Below are 19,077 nucleotides of genomic sequence, written 5' to 3' on the forward strand. Positions count from 1 at the left end.
TCCCTGACGCGGCTGATTCTCAGCGGCGAAATTGGCGGCTCGCTCCGCGTACGCGTTAACCGATCTTCCGGTGTTTTCAGCGGCGGATTTCGATCGCTGCTCGTGTAACGAGGCAACAATGGAAACCCGAGGAAACTGGTCACGACGCGAGATCGCACGTCGGCCCAGGCAGATTAGTGACGCGTGCAACGACGTTATATCATCCGGATTATATCGTTCCTGCACACGACATTACGTCAGCCTTGCAATTTCATCGGGGCACCGGGGGGACTGGTTCTCGCGCCGCCTCCTCGCGTTATCCTCCGCGTTCGTTCGAAACGCCGGTTTCCCGCCCTGGGGACCAGAACGGCGGCCAACCGCGCGCTACGCGAGGCGAATCGTTAATTTATTACTGTTTACGCCGGCTCGCGGGACGTCCGCTCCTATTAATCATTCGCCGATAGAGGAAACACCGCGTCAGCCGTGGAAACGGACGGCACTCCGATGTTACGATAAACGCAGACGTTAATGAAGTTTTTCGACGGAGGAATTAGAATTACCATCGCGTGCTACCCGATAATTAAACACCTGCCGTAGGGAATTCAATGTGACGTAAGATAAAAAATACGTAAGACCGTGATATGTTATGATTTGATGCTAATCCAGGTGACTATGCTCGTGCTTCCTTCACTCGATGGAAGATGAATCGTTTTTCGAACGCCATCGCGAAAGCGTCCCGTTCGCAACCCCTCGCGTGGTTCGCGCAGTCGACGCGTGATCGATTTCGATTGGTATTTTTGAATCGAATAAAAGAGAGTTGCTTTCGTAGGGAGTTGCGTTCGTCGATCGTCGATCACCAGCGATCGTTTCGAGTACCATTTCCGGTCGCTCGACGGGACAAGGGGTTGCCCATCGGGGACCGTATCGAGAGACGATTAGGCGAGGTTCGCAAGTGCGAGGCGCGTTCGCGCGTACGTCGAAAAGCTCGGTGATTAACCCAGAAAACCCGATGATCGTGCAACGACCCGCGCGCGGACCCGCGGCAAAAGACGCGGAAAGTGCGAGAGGGAAAGAGAGAACAGCGGGGAAGCAGCCTGTTTCTAAGAATCTCAGCGTGCTAGCAAGCATCCCTTGGAAACTTGCCAGCATCGGTGTATTACGAATATAGGCGGTTAATGCTGACTTCACACCGAATTTTTTCGCGTGGAATTCACTCCTCTTGATTCTCGCGGGGCCGTCTCGCGGTCCTTTAATCGTCAACCGACTCTAAATATGTCGAATATCCGGGTCATTGTTATATTTAGCAGCGCGTCTGTTCTACATCGATATTCGAATTCCATAGAATTCCACAATGTTTAACGAGTTCACCGATCACTCGATCGTTTGCATCGCGTTGATGAAACGACCAAATTTTCTGTCGAACAATTTTCCCATTAGCTCTGTAATCGGCTTTTTAATACTCCCATTATAAAGATCGTTCGATGCGACAGCTTAGCGAAAGATAAAGCAGCCTTGTATGGTCTTAGACTAAATCCAAATTACGACCCAAACGGCCCAGAACAGAGCTTAACGACTTGTACGAGTATCGTGGGGATACCCCTGCCTCGATCGATCCTCGGATATAACTTGCCCTATCCCTCCAAACACGTCTAATATATCAGGGTAATTTAATAAACAATTGAAATTGGAGGAACCTGGCGAAACTTGGCAAGATTCTGCGGACCATTTTCGACGAAAGGTCCTATGGAGAAGCACAAGTCGCCCGGCTAGCTCAGTCGGTAGAGCATGAGACTCTTAATCTCAGGGTCGTGGGTTCGAGCCCCACGTTGGGCGAGGATAAATATTTTTTTTCCCTCGAGAGCAGCTCCGATCGTACAAGTGCAATCTAGCAAGATCAATATTTGAGATTTTCTACGGCTACCGTGGCGATCGATCGCGGAAGGAAGCATCGTCCGATAAGGGTCTTCCTTATACTCGCACAGATACCAACGCGGATCGGTATTTTTCCTGGTCCCGATACGCGAGCCGTGTAAACAGGCAATCGAAAATCATCGAGCTTCGTAATCTTATCGAAACGAACAGAGGCGAAAGGCTGTCGCGTACTCACGGATCCGGGGAACAGACACACCTGACGCATCGCGCGGACAAATCCGATTTCGTTCGATCGAGGGTGTACAGGGGATCACCGGCAAACTTCTTCGAACGATACGCGTCGCGTCTGGAAGTTGCTTTAACGCTCTTACCAGACACTCGTGACGAAGTCTGCGCTAATTACCTACTTTAGATTACAGCAGATGCTGTACACATTATCGAAATTCGTTAAGCATCAACCCTCCTATTATATAGAACAGAAGACGAAAGACCAGAAGGTTTCTACCTACAAATCACGTTCCAATACTTCTTTGCACCCCCGATCAGCTGTTCGAGAAACGTTGTGAAACTCCCTAACGAAGGATTTTAGGGATGAATAAAAATGTTCGAAGACCTCTTCTGTGGCGGGCGCGCAAGGAGGGAAGAGGAATTCGTTGGACAGGTGCGCTCGTTGGTGGAAACTCGTCGACGGAGGGTGCAGGGTGGAGGGGGATGAAGAGGAGGTGGTGAGATTGAACGTGCAGAATAGAAACGCCGGGGTGCCAGGTGTTTCGGAAAGTTATTTTCGATCGCAGTTTCGGTGAGAGTCCGTGCAGAGGGGGGAAGGGCTGATCCGCGGAGTCGTGTATTTTTAGGTGGTGCACAGCATGCGGCACACCACCGCAACGTTTCGACACGACCCGAAATAAAGTGTTTATCGAACGACACGGTGGATCGCAGCCTTTCGTCCTCTGGCCAGCGAAAGTGGATCGATCCACGGTGCAGCGTGTAATTAATAGTCTTGCGCCCTTCCTTCGTCCGCTTCCGGCCACCCTGTTCCTCGAGCACCCCCGGAGCGCGAACCACCGCTCGTGGAACGACCGCGGAAGTTATCGAATGGCAAAACGGCCGGCACAACACTCTGTGTCTTGAACAAGGAAAATAGAAAGCAAATATTATTCCTCTCGAGCGTTATCTACATCGATACGCTTTGATAAAACAGAACAAACGCTGGCCGAAACAGTGTCGTTCCGAACGTATCGGTCCCGACGTGTCTTCTTCATTCAGCGAGACGTATCAGCCAGTCACGTTCACTTGAATTGTTATACATTCATTAATGAACGTCTGCCGTCGGGATCAATAACAAATTACATTCTATAACTCTGTTTTTTTCCACGTACAATTAACGATCGGTTACGATAGTGTAAAGTGACAGGCTGAGATTAGCTTTATCTCTGCCGCGATTAAACAATATTTTTTCCCTGACAATTCCTACTTTAGTACTTACTCATCCGTGTACTTTTTTACTAATTAACGAAGATAAAACGGGAACTGATGAATAATTGAAAGGCACGTACGCGCATTCGATTAGCTAAGCGAAACGGAAATATCGTTCGACAGCTGCGAATCGGAAGCGAACAGGTTTATCGACGCGGGGAGGAAGTAGAAGTTCCGCGCGTGTGTCTCGCACGACGACTCGCGGATCTAAGGCGGCGAGTAAGCGTGCGATCGATGCGTGTACGCGGAATTCGCGGCGAGGAGCCTGGCCACGGGGCCGACACGTGATAATGCCAGCCGCGGTGGAACGCACGTGCGGCACGCAGAGACGAGCAGGCGAAATTGCCTCTCGAAAGTGGCCACGACGGCACGCACGCCGCGTTGCGAACGCGTCCGGGTACAGCTATTTTCCGCGACTGGCCTAATTCCGACGCGGGAGACTGTTTGCCGGCGGGTTTCCTTCGAATCGAATCGCCAAACAATCGAACGAGCTGATAGCTGCTCTCTTTGGAGCAGAACCTTCAAGCTCGAACCTCGAGAACCTTGTTCGAACCTTGTCCAACGATCGCACCATCGAGTAATTCGAGTGATTAGGAACAATACGAGACGGTTTACTTCGAGAGTACCACACGAAGTGGTCTTTTACTCGTCAAATTTATCCGAGCACTGAATGAGGTGAGGCACTCTTGGTATTCGTTTCGAATGGAGCACAGCTCGAAAATAGTTGTTACATTATTCGAATCGGTTCGCATAACAGATGCGGTCGCCACCGTAACGAGGCACCCTGTTCCGCGATCCTTTTGGATGGGCTCCATTGTCGCGCTTATTCGCGAATCTCTGCCTTCTATGAAACTGTGCCGTTGAAATATCGCACCGCAGCTAGCCGAAGCGTGTACGCGTCGTTCGAAAAACACGCGTACGTACGCGTGTACAGACATCGTGTAACGGGGTAAACACGAGGCGTAATAATAGAGCCGGTTAGATTGATTAGTTTTCGACTGGTTTAGGGGCCCCGTCTCTGTCCTGTCGCGTGACGTTCTACCTCTCGAATCGTTTTACACGATCCCGTGCAGCCACGGTCCGAAGCGCGATGAAATAGCTCTGATATTGTTTCACACTCGAAAAGACATTGCACGCGCTCGAAAATTCGATTAGTCACAATGCGGTCGCGTATGAATCATCGGGCAACGTTACAGCCGTTTCACGCTCTTCCAATCGCGGCTATGAAACGAAACGCTCGAAAGGGAATAGAAAAAAAAAAAGGAACGAACAAGAGAATAGAGAGAAATAGGAAAGAAAAATGTACGGTTCGCTCGTTTAGTACCAGCGACCCGTGTGCATGACTCATCCATCCATCGACACACTGCTGCCTCCTCGCGCAACTGCACTCCGCAACAACCAGCGACAACCGAGCGAAACGCGCTTAGCGAAAGTGCTATTTAACGCGATGCGTATCGCGCGATGCGATTGTTAATTAAAACCAAGCTGGCCGTCGACTGCAACGCCTCGTTCGCCGCAAAAGTTCCTTCGAGTCACTTTTTAAATAGGGGAAAGCCGGTCGACGAACGGACCCCGATCGTTTCACGGTCCCAGCTCGCGCGAATCTTTCTGCTCGATCGGAGAAACGCGACGTCAATTTCACGGACGATCGAACGCGGTCGTGGAACGTTCGATCGTTTCATTTGGTGAACGAAACGGCAAGAACCACCGCGACTTCGCGAACTTGCGATACAGAAGCGGTAGCACCGCGGGGGTACAAGTTTTTCACCGATCGAAACGATCCGTACGTGACCGCGCGGGATCTATTATCGATTTAGCCGCGTGGTCTAGCGTTAATGAGCAAATTGCTAATGACGTCAGACGAGGACGCGTCTGTTTACTCCGATTTTGTTGGCAGTTCGTAGCTGGCTGTTGGCTAAGACCGATCGAGTACTCGGAAATTAGCGCTATTTTAACGGTAATTGTTCGAATCCACTGATGCAACTTGGGCTCGCGTTGTTTTCGCAGCGTACGTACACACACGGAGGATTGACGTCAACAGACCGTTCGTAAACACGATCCATTTAAACAAGCCTCGGAATACGTGCCACTCGGCTCTCAAGATGTCGAGGGTCCCCGCGTAACGATTTCGCCGCGGATCGACCGACGACCCCCTCCCCGCCTGTAATTACAATTTCTCGTCATCCTGACGAATCTAATGACCCGCGAGATCGTTTCGCAAGCGAGCGTGCACAAACAAGCCAAAGATATCGTCCGACGTTAGCTCGCGCGCAAAGGTAAAGATAGAACCCCTGCCGGTTTCGCGGTTCTGCGCGCGCGACGATGCGTCTAATAAGTGACGCGGCGGGCCCCGTTTATTTTTGGAACACCGGGTACGACGCGACCGATTCGATCCACCGTCGATGATCATCGACGGTTTCTCGTCGTTTTAACCACCGCACGGCGCGTTTGGCACGGCGTGCGAGCTGTCGATCAAAAACCGGGGCGCACCGGTGGTTCTTCCTGTTCGTTGGGCGAGCTCCAACTCGATGGACGCACCGTTTCCGTCCCAACCCCGTGTGCGATCGACGCACGCTCGCGGCAATGTTTACACGAAACGCATCTGGACCTGTTTGATGCACGAAACTTGAATATTCTTATGGAAAATGATGCGTCTACCTCTTCGTCTAGTTTCCCACCCGGATTCGATCGACTGTGTATTTTTATTTAAGCACCATCTCAACTCTTTAAGCTTGACGATTGCCATCGTCGAATTAATTGTTTGTACCACCCGTTCCCGGGTTACTTCTTTGCGGCAAAACAAGATATTATTAGAGCTGAATCCCGTGTATGCGCCTGGGTAATATTTGTCTGGCGAGTAATCGTAAGAGATTACCGGTATCCTGCAATCGTTGTACAAACCTCGGAGCGCGACAAACAGGAGAGCAGCCCGTTGTTTGATCGTTTTGTTTCTAAGTGCCAAGGCAAATACTCCCTCCGCTTCGTTTCTGTTTAATTCCCGCGATACCGTGGTGAAAAAGAAGAAGAAGAAAAAACGGAGAAGGTTGGGGGAGAGGCGGAATAATTAAACGAGTTTGCGCGAGTCGTTCGCGCCGAAGACACGGCGACGTTCGTTCGAGTTGGAGAACGCGAAACGACCGCGAGATGCGGCATGATTTATACCGCGTCCGTTCGGAAACAATAAGGGGGACGGGATCGGCTCGAACGACGACGACGACGACGGGGCCCTCGATGAATTTACATGCTCGAAATCGGCCGGTTTTAATGCGGTGACCATATAAAGCGAACAATTCCTCATTGTATCGATCGGCTCGTTTAAAATGACACATCATTTATCCGGCGAGAAACGCGCTTATCCGTCCCTTTGATCTGATGCCAGTGACGTTCGACAAATGTACGCGTTCCGTTACTAAATCATCGTTTAAAGGGGTACAAATCGCGCGCGATTTTCCTGCCCGCTCGCGCATTAATCAACCGGAGGAGCGGGAAGAAAAACGACGCGGAAGGTGAACGGGCGGGTTGAATTGAAAAAATCTGACTGATCGATCGTTCGACCGATAAAAATAATGTTTCTCGTAAGTCGGGTAACAGCTGTTCCCGATTTTACTGCCGCGATAACGTTCGAAAATATCGTGGGCGAGGAAATTCGTGGTCGTCGATTTGGGATACGAAATTCTCGTCGGTGGAGAGACAGGAAAATCTCTAAGATCGATAAAGGCGCCAGCAGGAACTCCAAAGATATTAATACAATCTTAGATATTATACAATCGAGAGAATCATCGACGTCTGCGATGCAACAAGTGTTTAACAGCGTTAGCGAACGAACGATTCGTTCCTTCCGCGAAAAACACTCACGATTCCAACGACCGGTTCCCCTTTTCCTCCATGGGAACGTATCTTATCGATAGATTGAAGAGCGAAGATTGCCGTGAAACCAGTGCCACGTGTTCTCCAACTACCCAACTACCGGTTGATATCGGAGCGCAAGTCCGCGCGATCGTGTTTCTGCTTCGCGCATAATTAAAATCGATCGATGCTGCTCGACGCATCTCCAGGAAAATACCTTCGTCTTCCATTGGGTTCGTGTATCGTCTGATCGCAATCTAAACACCCTCTCGTACCGTTCGAGGGATTAGAATTCCTCCGCGTCGTTCGAAAGCGAGGGGGGGTTGTGCGCGCACCTCTGGCAAATAGTCGTATCGTGGATCGAGAATAATGGTGTCCTTTGAGGGGTTCGCCGGCCGAGGAACGGGGCCAGGGTGTGGCGTACGTGTTCCTCGGGTAAACCTAAGGTAAACAGGCCGATAAAGCCAGCCTTTACGTACCGCATAGCTGGCGAAATGAAAGACGACGGGATCTAGCTGGTCGCGATAGAGAATCGCTGCTAGAGATGTTATTACATAAAAGATAACGGAACGGGCAGCCCACTTTGCTAGCCGTAGATTATCTTTTTACGTAACCCGTGGCAGAGCCCAAGATATTTAAAGCGTTCTGTGCGACTGCCACTGGTTACGGTTAGGTAGCGTGCTTTTTTTTACGAGACTCGAGGGATGATTCCGGCGAACGAGGACGGCCTGCGCGGTTTCCGGCGAGGACGAGTAAAAACGCGGCGCTTCCTGGTACGATTGGCCGCTGGTTGGTCGTACGGGAATTGCCTGGTCGATCGAGAATCCAGAAAGCATGCTCGAACGAGATACCAGTGATAACTACCGTGGTATGTTTATATCGATTCGCTTGATAAATTCGACTCGAGTAAACAGAGCTATAGGGGGGGGATCGAGAGAGCTTCGAGCGGTTAACCTTTCAAGTCTGAGGCCTTATGGTGGCTGTACGAGGTATGGGTACATTGTTGAATTTCTATTTAACTATACACTTCGGTGGATTTGTTGTGTTCGTACGCGTACCCGTATCGTTTGAAAGGTAATAAAGAATCTCGAATCGACAACTCGATAGGACAACTATTGTAGCGTGGACCTGCGAGCAAACAAGCAGATAAACGAGTACGTATCGACTCGATGACCCAGTTATTGGTTCGCGATAATACACGGTACGCGCGCACCTCGAGCGACCTGCTAGGAAATCGGCCGTATTTCTATTCGTACCGATCGCGTTCCGATCTGTTGTCACGCGGTGGGTAATTGGAGGTTTCCTCGATTTTACACGGTTACCCGGTGTTCGCTGATCGAGGATCGAAAGGACGGAGAAACACGCCGGGCAATTTCTCTTTCGCGGCGTGGCGAGTTAATTAAATAGCACCCGCGGACTACGGTGGCTTACGTAAACCGGCATGAAACGGATCAGGGCAATTAAATCTATTTGCAATGTTACGGCTTATATCACGACACGCGTTATCGTTAGGCCGTATTGCGTTGAAGATGCGTTAACGAGCTGCGTTATCAATTTGAAACGGAAACAACAGTGCTGCATACAGATTAGCGTACACTCGCCAGCGGCTGATCGGAATTATAAAGCTGGGATTTCATCGAGCCAGTATAGAAGACTTTTCTTTCGATACTCGACGGAAGTCGAACAGTCTACTATGTATCGTAACCCTGCAGCAAAGAGACTGAACGATATACGAGCCAAAGAACACATTTTTAATCCTTGTTCTTGAATTTTTCCTACTCTTTACGGAACCAGCGATATATCACGCGTAATTGGACCGTACGATTTACGAAACAAGACAACGAGTGTATTAACAATGCGTTTAACCCCGCGATAGTCGAGCGTTCGGGAACGGGCGTTCACTATGCATGGCTGAACTCCAGCATTAATCGGCACCTTGTACGAAGCACGTGCACAAATTAAGTTGCCACTCCTAGGTTACATAAAATTATACGAACCACTTTTTGTTCGGCGATTTAGATTTTTTGTCCGCGAGAGCCGCGTAACCTGTGCGTGATACAATTCCGCGCGCAGACACTATTCGGAGTATCGAAATGGTCGATCATAAAAAGTTCAAATTTGCCAACGATCGCGTACCACCTCGTTACCGCGCGGTAGAACCGCGAGAGCGTTGTTGCGATCACGCCCAACGAGGCTGTTGCAAAAAAGACGAGAACCAGGCTGGGCGGAACAAAAAAAAGGCGGCTCGAACGATCTCCCGCGTCAATCCGAAGCGAGACGAAAGCTTTCGAAACGGGCTGATCTATTAATAAAAATCGCTCGTTCCCGTCTCCTTGACGTCTTACATATGTACGCATATTTCCCGGCGTGTACGCTCGGCATGCGAACGATAAGCCGGTCGCTCGGTCGACGAGAAGCGTGTGCAAGCGCGCGTTTCACCGTGCGGACGCCGCACACACGCGTGGACACTTTTGATACGTGACATCATCCATTGGCTCCGTGGCGATCGTGGCAACGAAGCCGGCCAGAACAACGCTCGAAGCGGCGAGCCGCTCCAAGGCCTGCTATGAAATTCATCGTGCGACCATAAACCGCTGTTAATTCACCGGTGTACGCGCGTGCAAATCCGCGGCCGCGGCGGTGCACGAATCCGCGCCGCGGAACGGTAAACAACGACGGTCCACGCGCATTCTGATGATCGTAGGCGCTCTCGCGAACCGGCGATAACAAAGAACGGTGAGGCTGGCGGAAATGATTTGTATGCAAGAACTGGAGGACAGCGTTGGCCGATCGCCGCGATATCGCGAAATGCAGACGAGCAACGACGACACGCCGCGCGATGGCACATCGATTCGCTCTTTCGCGAGCTGTTTCATCCGTGGCGAACATAATTCTCGATCGATCTCGAACGCGAACGAAAAATCGAGCGATAAACGCACCGCGAACGCGCTCGAGTGCAATCGGTAGGGCGCGGTAGAGCGCGATCGTTCGACGTCCACGCGATTTTCGTTCATGCACTCGACGATTCCCTCCCCCGTAGTTAAAGAGAGAGAGAGAGAGAGAGAGAGAGAGAGAGAGAGCAGACGAGCATCGGGACGCAATAAAGTATTAAACGGGCGCAGATAATTGGCCGGGACGCGAGCGTGGCGTAATCGGCGGCGAAGGGAAGCGAAACGGCGGCGATAAAGCGCATAAAACTCGCGGTAACCGGTCGGAAGATAAAGCTGCGCAGTGTTGCAGCGTGATAAACAATGCGAAAAGACCGGGCTGAGCCGATAAAGAGCCGTACCGAACAAGACGATGCCGCGGAACCAGCCGCGAGCGTAGTCGCGACGACCGAGCCCGAGCAACCGAGATAAACAACGAACGAAGCGGCTGCAGTTTTCGAGCTAAATAGATAATGGGCCCCCGTCACGCCGTATAAATAACGTAATCGAGCACGAGAAAGAGGTCTCCCCCGATACGAGCCTGAGCACCACGTGGCTCGATAAACGCGTGCATCGTTTAAATCACCGGAGGGAAGCTCAGCCTGAGAGGAATCGCCGATACCACGTTCAGGAGGGCCAACGATCGGTATCGTCGACGGCCAGCAGCAGCAACATCGCGAAACGCTGTCACGAGCGTGCAACATTATTCGAAGGTTGAAACGAGCCAGCCAGAGATCGTACGCGAATTCACTCCGACGGTGTGGGAAACGCGTGGGACTGTTTTACGATTCGCCTGGCTATATCCGTGGTTCGACTAATTTCGTCGCCGGAATTCAGCTCGACGGAGAGGCATCAATCGACGACGAGTGTATGTATCTAGTATGTAGGTCGTGAACGATGAAAACACGAGGCGGAAGAGTGGAGATCCTTGATGCGAATCCAATTATTCACCCGAGGGGGATCCTGATTCTCACCCAAGAATCCACCGAGTACTCGCTAGCTAGCTACGATTGTTTACAAATCGTAGAATATCATGGTGGTCCACCGCGGTTGTCGGCGGATGAAAGACATACGGGGCCATTAAGATGACTTAGATTCGCGTTTGGCCAGACGCCCGTCCGGCTGGTTTATCGTCGACTCGGTTCACGCGGTGTATCGCCGCTCGTTACGCATCCTCCGGCGTCTCATTGGACGCGTACACGCGCGGCTCTCTCCATCATCGTCGCGGTTTACGCGGAGGACCGCGTGGGCGGAACAAAGTATTCGACACGAGGAGAGGGAACGACCGTACGCGGTACCATCGTCGAGCATCGTAAACAACGACGCATCCCCGTTTCGACGATATTTTTTCCTCTTCCGCTTCGCCTCTCCTTGCAGCCGGCGGTTTCCAGCCGGGACTGGATCAGAAGCCGGAAGCTGGTCGACGCCGTCTCTCGCGCTCAGGCCGCGAAATCGGCGCGGATCGCGGCTGCCTTTTAAACGGCGCGGCTAGAAACGACGCAATATCTGTTCGACACGTGTAGCGTTTGTTCGCCGGACAACCGAGGCGCAACCGTGCGAACACGCCTCCGTCATACGTGCACCACGTGCATTTGCACGCGTCCGCATACTTGGCATAGCTCGTCTGTTGACAGAATTCAATTCTGTCCTGTTTGTTTACCAGTCGGATTGTTAACAAGATTCTAAAGATACGCGAAATTATTTGGCGCCAGCCTAGAAATAAACAGAACCGTTGAACGCACGGTTAGAACCGCGACACCATTATAGAAGAAGGTCTTCGGTTCGTCGCCGCCGCCGCCGCCGCAGCCGCCGCCACGATGGTGTACGATCCACCTTCAATTTTATTCAACTTTTTCTCCCGTTTTTTCGCCCCCCTTCTTGCTGAACTTGTTTACGGTTTCCTACGATTTCCGCGCGACGTCCGCTGATTTATCGGCCGCTGTTTATTTTTGCCGCGGTGAAAAAGAAGTGAAAAAACCGGCGGGGAGAAAAATACAAGCGAAAAACACGAGATTATCGATGACCGCAGAAGAAACGAATTGCTCGTGTAATTGATTATTACGTAAATTTGTGACCTACATGCTCCGTCGCGGCGACGGAGACGGGGAACGCAGAGGGGACGAGGGAGGGAGAGAGATTCGCGGCACCGAATGTGCACGGAGTGATCGAACGAGCAGGAAACAGCGCATCGTCGGTAATAAGAGCAACGATTAGGCTTATCGTACGCTATCGGCGTATATTCTAGGCGCGTGCGTGCGCACGCAGAAAAATCGGAAACGAGGGACGAATCGAGTCGAATTCGATTAGCGGCAATCGCTACGTAACACATGTCAAATCCGGGCCGTATTACACTTTCGACTGACCTACTTCTCTCTTACTGTGCTCTGATAAACTGCAATTTTCTGCGTAGCCGCGACCAATTCGACACCTAATCTCTCTGCACTGTCCTGTTTTCTTAGATACGTGCGTTGTATCCACGATTAGGAACGTATCAAGCACGCGAGGCGACGTTACTTCGACTTGGCATGGCGCAATCGTATCGAATCATACGTAAATCCATAGTGCTTCGTAGTTTTTTCTATCGTTGCATACGAACAGTCGACCAAATGTTGCTCGCTAATCGGTAACGACGATCGCGATAAAACACACGAGGAATGATAGTTCGATTACACCCACAGTGGGCTAAGTAGTAATGGTCAACGTAAGGCGCACCTATGGCCAAAGATCATACCTTCTTCGTGAACGCTGTTCTACTTTTTCGACGATTCTACGAACCAACGATAAACGAGTCGCGATCTAACAGGAGAGAGGAAAACATCGATCGATATCCTGAAGAATCTCCTACGATAACCTCGTTTCTGTGATTCCCCTATCGCGATAATGCTCCTCGTCCCGTCGTCAAATATAGCGGTTTGGTAAAAAGTCGATCTACCAAATATTTACGCATTTACGTGTGCACTTACTCCCATTCGAGCGAACCACGATAACAGGGCGTTTGACCCCGGTGTATCGCGGCTGGACTATAATCCAGCGGATGACGTAGCGGTCATAACTCTGAACGCGCGCCGTCCACGAAAGCGCGCGGGGCTGACTTTTACTGTGCGTACCCGTCGCGTCGCGCGCGCTCGACGAGCGGCTGTTCGAACGAAAAAAATAGAGAAAAGAACAAAGAAAAAAATAAACGAGAAAAAGAGGGAAACGAGAGAAGCTCTCCGCGCGCCTGATAACGAATAGGGGGCACAGTCGAACATGTGACGATGACTGGCACGGGTAATTGGTGATATCCGACCCACGTTTCAACGGTTCTCCGCGAAGATCAATGCAATTATGCTCGGTGCAGTGTCGTCGTTTGAATTCTACGCGCAGTAGTTATCGTACGCTCCGAACGAAGTCAGGGATTATCACCCGTTCCGAATTCTGCCGGTTCTTCGTTCTAGCGATCTCGTTATTGCGAGGCGGGGCAAGTCGGATGAATGAACGGAAGTGGATATAATTTCTATTCATAGAGCATGACGCAAAAACAGGGGTGAAAAAATGGTGTTGATTAAAATTCGCGAGCATACCACACGGCAGTACGTTCGTATCCGTTCGATGATCGCGATGCTCTGTTTACACCCCCTCGAAAATGGCACCCTCTTGATACATCGACAGGATTTCATCCCACTTATGATAACGATGACAATAATGATCGAATCATCGTGTAAGCTGATACGACGAGAATCCTGGGAGACCGGTGGCTTTCACCGTAAACGATATTCCTACTCTGAAAATAAGCATTTACCCCATAAATCAACAGGGGAACGTGGAAGATCGACTGGCAATATTCGACGATCCTCGTGGGACGTGCTTCGACATCGAGCACTGTCAACAAGGGCACTCGGTCGTCTGACACAATTACCGATTGCCAGTTTAGCCGAGGCAAGTCGGAGCGGACGGTCAATCGAACGATCGGTTGACCCTCTCGCGAGGTCTTATCCAACTTTTTTCCTACCCTTCTCTCGTCGCTTTGCCTCCCCGCGTCGATACGCTCGCGGTCCCGCGTCCACTGCGCGGCTCCTCGATAAATCGTCGAACCCCAATCCCCGATAAACGAGCGACGAAAAAGTCCCACGGAAAGCGACTGAATCTTTTTTTCCTTTCGATCGATGTATCCCACTTATTCGTACCTCCTCGCCTGCCCCTCCGCCGCTCCCTCTTAGGGGACTTGTTATTTTCAATCGCCGGTTTCGCGCAATTAGCATATAATTGAGGCGGGTTCGACGATCATGCGACCGCACGGGGAAAGAGACGCATTTTCTCGAAGCCGCCATTGCGCGCGCAGATAACTCGGGAGCAGAGTTTGTCACATTTCAAACCGATACCGCCTCGCGTTACGAAATCGATTCGTGGACGAAGGTTTCGCGCGACTCCGAATCGCGATCGCTGTATTTCGAGCAACGCGACAACGACAGTTACCAAGAACCGGGGGTTGAATTTGGAAAAAAGCGTCGCTACGAAACGATGAAGGATTTACGTGCGTCGTAGATGCTCGAAGCGCATCATCCAAATCACGCGTGATGATACCGCGGCGAGGCGGTTGTAACGGGAGAGATAAAACGCGCGTTCGTCGAACGCGTTGCATCTCGGTTAGTTGAACTACATACGTGTAAACAAAACAAGTCGTCTAGAGCGTGGTGCGCGCGGACGGCCGAAATCGCAGACAGCATGGAGGGAAGGCTCAGCTTGGCTGGCGAATCCGCGAAGAAAAATACGGTCTTTCGTTGCTCGTGTGCGTCGTCCTCGCGTGGCTAATTATAAAACGGTGATAAATCGCGGGGTTCAAAGGGCAGGAGCGGTGGCAAAAGGAAGGAAAGGAGATAGCGCGCGAGTGTACGCAGTGCGTGGGCGGGTTCAGCTCGTAAATAAAGCGGGAACGAAGAGGAGGAGGAGAGTAGCCGCGGACGCGCCGCGGCGTTTCCCTGGGATCGATTAATCGCGAACGTTACCCGCGAAATACATAAACAGAGCGAACGGGGGAGACGGAAATCGCTCGAGTTCGACGCTCCGCGCAAAGAGAGAAAAACCGCTTCGCGAGGCGGCGGCGGCGGCGGCGGCGACGACGACGCGACGACTCCGCGATTCGTGACGGAGCGCGGAGGCGGCACGCGCCGACTGCTGCCTTGGAATTATCATATCGATGAATACCGGCGTTGTTATGCGAATGTAAATCGCGCTTTCGTCGAACGAGCTGAACCTTCTCGCAGCCGCTCTGATATCGTGCAAAAAAAAACTTACGTACTCGAGTATCCCCGTTGCATCGATCGATGCAGATGAATGAAAATTCACCGCGACGTCTGATATCATTGTTACACGGTGTTGCATCAGGCCCTGCGGTCACCTCGCATAAAACAGCGCCCGATTGCGCAACGCGATGAGAGAAAAAAAACGATGCGATCTCGTTGCGATCGCTCGATGGAGAGACAAGGATAACCGTCTGCCGATTTAACGATCGATCAAACGAGGAAACCGGTTCGAGTCCCCCTGACGCGTTCCTCGCCTCGTGTCCTCCTCCGTGCTGACGAAAAACCGGCTGTTCAAAGTTCCACGACTCGAAGCGTGGAATGGACAGCGGTCGATTGGACGGCGAGGATGGACGCCTCGATGTGGGACAGAGGAGAGGTCCTGTTGTCGGTTGGGCGCCACTCGTTACGAACTGAGGCACGTGCCGCGTGGAGAACGAGGCCTCGAAGCGGAAGCCGAGAGAATTCGAGTCGGAGGCGCGAGGAAGGGCCTCGAAACGCGGAGGAATTTCAAAGCCTCTTCCCTTTTCGCGCCAACGCCCACGCCACGCCTCGATTCGTCCATCGTCTCGGCGGTTAATCTTCTGTCGACTCTCGATTAAGGACGAGGACGGAATAAGCGTGGCCCTGCTTGTTCGACTCTTCTAAAAATGACCACGATTCGAAGCGAGTGGATCCCTCGAGTTAACCAGTTACGTTAACGACGCGTTATCTGTTTGCCGTGCAATAAGACGTATCGAAAGAGATCGTATCGGAAGGTTTTCGAGGTATCCGATGGACTCGTCGCGGTAACGACTCGACATCAAAAGGGTTTTATTGCTAGGACTATCGATGATGGATCTCGGGTGTTTAAAAATAAATTTTACACGATGGAGAAGGTGGGTCTAGCTGATAATCGCATCGATGAGCCCATTAACACACTTTCGTTATCGCGTCTCGTTGTAAACAAGAGAAAGTAGGAAGCAGACGAACAGAAGATACTCGCGTAGTAACGTCCACGACCGTGAGACACGTGTCTCGAAAGCGGATTCAGCTTAGCTCGTCGAACGCGCAACAGTTTCAGAATAACAAGCTTAATATCCGAGTTATTAAAGGCGCCATAAAACAGCGTACATTGGCAATCTACCTTGAGTTTAATACTTGTACGACCGTTACTTTGGTAAATAAATTGAGTCACGAGCGCTCGCGCGACAGATTACCAAACGAGACGAACGCCGCGCGAGCGTATTCTTAGCCTATTCTGTAGAACCGAGATGGAAGCTGGGTCCCGAAAAGAAACGCCAGGCTCGAGAACGATTCCCCGAGTAAAGCGTAGTCGCGCGCGACGAGACTTCTCTAGGCGGATGGATGTATTTTCGGCGGTAACGCAAGCTAGAATTTTAAATGATACGTAGGAGAGAACTGAAGCCGCGTCAAGACCTCACGACGAGTATAATTTTAACAATTTTATTTGGACGCTTAGTAACGTAGCAGCTGCACCGTGAAAATTATCGTGATGTGTTCGCGAAAGAATGCAAAAACAACTTTTACCGATTCTGCGACTCACTCGACGCACGGAGGAACAGGAACTGGCGAGCTTAGAAGATAACGCGTATCGTGCACGCGAAACAGTAAATGGGGAGAAAGTTTAGCGTGCAAGCTCGATTCGGCTGATTTCGAGTCTCTTACCAGCGGTCATAATATTCTGCAATTACATGGAAGAAACGAGTCTAGCACCAACGCGAACCGCAATGACCCGATAATTCCAATCTGAATCCAACCGCAAGTAATTATCACGCGCTACGCCGGGTACAGAGTGGCGAACGCTCGCAGCGGACCCCAAGCTAGATCGAATCTGATCGGGTTTATTAGCATCGGAGCTGGTACCACGATCGTATCGCGGCGAGCGATCGAATATCGCTCCAGATGTGCAGCACCCGTGTCACGATCGGCGTCGCGAAAGATTCGATCGGCCGCGCGGTTCACGGAACGACGCCCTTAGACGGGGGGGCTGGTTCGACGCCTCTCGCGACACGCGACGGCAACGGGACGGCGCAGAATCGGCGGTCGGGCGCGAGTGTCTGTTGGTGTGCGGCTTGGCTACATCCGTCGGCTGTTTAATTACGTTCAGCGCGGAACAGAGCAGCGCTACGTGACGTTTCGTTTTCCCTAGTCCGAGGTCAGTTTTCCACGCGGCGCGCGAGTAATCGTCTATATTTAAACGCGCGAGACGTGAAAAAGGTGAGAACGAACGCGCGACGTGCCAACGCTCGGCCTGCTGATCGCGAGCGATCGTTGCAAGAAACCATCAGCGCATCCGGCTATCGCGCCGCTAACGATCGATCAACCCAACTATCGATTATCGTCGACGATATCAACGTACCCGCGAGCGAGCAACGGCTAGATTTAATCGTTTTATGCAGTCGCGTTGTACGCGTGGTCGCGTCTGTAAATCGTTCGCTGTAATAATTAATTGGAACGTTCGCGAGACCTCGAGGGACTTAGACTTGTAGATCGCGTCTAAGGGTGGTCGCGGGCAAAGACGAAGAGGTCGCGAGTATTCGCGAGCCTTCCACCTCCATCGTTACGCAAATGATTATCCGGTTATTAATAGCAGCGGCGATTTGGCAACCACCGTTGGTTACCAAGAGCAGCCATATAGGGATCGTTCGCGCGTCAGCGTGCGTCGCCGCTCGTCATTACACGCGATTAATAGGTGAACATCGGCGTGGGGTTGTTCGCGTCGATCGGTGCACCGCGTAATTGGCGATTCGCGAGCGGCGCGACGCGCGGATTTGCACACAATGCGGCGAAACCGAGGCGCGCTCGTGCGCCTCCGCGATTTTAAATCGCGCCTAGGATCGGAGCCAGCGGACCGTCAGAACGGAGAGGAACGAGTCGAACCGCGCGCCACTGTGTTATCCTTATCGAGAAGGTTAATTAAGTATTCCAAAAGAGGAAAGTCGAGGCGGAAGCCGACGCGCGATTAGAAAAACAAGAACGATACACAGAGGAGTTATGTAAGGCTTCCGCGTACCGCGTTTATGATTTAAAGAGCAACGAGACTTCCTCGGAGGGATCCACTGTGTTTTAAAAAGGTATAGAGACGCGACGTGGCCTTTTTGCGCGATCGTCTCAAGGATCGATCGCTCGTAAACATTTCTTTCTTAAGCCTCGCTGTGTTACGAATGGAAAGAGAATCGTTGAAAATCTCTACAACCCTTGCTCGGTTAAGTACGATTAACGAAACCGATCCAGCCACCCCCAAACCTCAACGTCGAACGTTTACTTTCATCGGTAGTAGCTCTCTGCTCGTTCGCAGCCAGCCTGCGGCGTGTAATCGCGCGCGAACGGCCTCGATGCTCCGCTGTAGCCGGCTCCGAGCCGCTTGAATATGCATGCAAATTCCATCCTGTTTACAACGAGTATCTGGCAACCGGTCGACCGGCCGCCGCGGGTGACACAGATATTTTCTTAACCTCTAAAGGCAGCTACGAGCGATGGTGCGCGTGGCCGGTCACGCGCGCGTTCGCATACGCGGCCAGTTCTCGATCGCGCGGATCGCTCGCGAGCTGCGGACCGATCATTACGCAACGGATGATCTCGCGGCGACACAACAACGGCACGCATCATCGATCGTCGGCGTCGCCGTCGCCGTTCGAATATTCGCGGCCGTGTCGCGCCCTCGCGAGCGGGGTCGCCGTGCTATTTCCCGCGGG

General features: G+C 51.7%; 1 protein-coding gene and 1 non-coding gene across 2 annotated transcripts in view; one reads left to right on the top strand and one right to left on the bottom strand.

Moving 5' to 3' along the window:
- Sesn (Sestrin) overlaps nt 1-19,077 on the bottom strand; it is a 91,981-nt gene that overhangs the window by 49,400 nt on the left and 23,504 nt on the right. The gene's annotated exons all lie outside the window — the stretch shown is intronic.
- On the top strand, nt 1,740-1,812 carry Trnak-cuu (transfer RNA lysine (anticodon CUU)). Its single transcript has one exon. It is a non-coding gene; the product is annotated as a tRNA-Lys (tRNA).

This window comes from Xylocopa sonorina, chromosome 2 (genome assembly GCF_050948175.1).
Source record: "Xylocopa sonorina isolate GNS202 chromosome 2, iyXylSono1_principal, whole genome shotgun sequence".
Taxonomy (NCBI): Eukaryota; Metazoa; Arthropoda; class Insecta; order Hymenoptera; family Apidae; genus Xylocopa; species Xylocopa sonorina.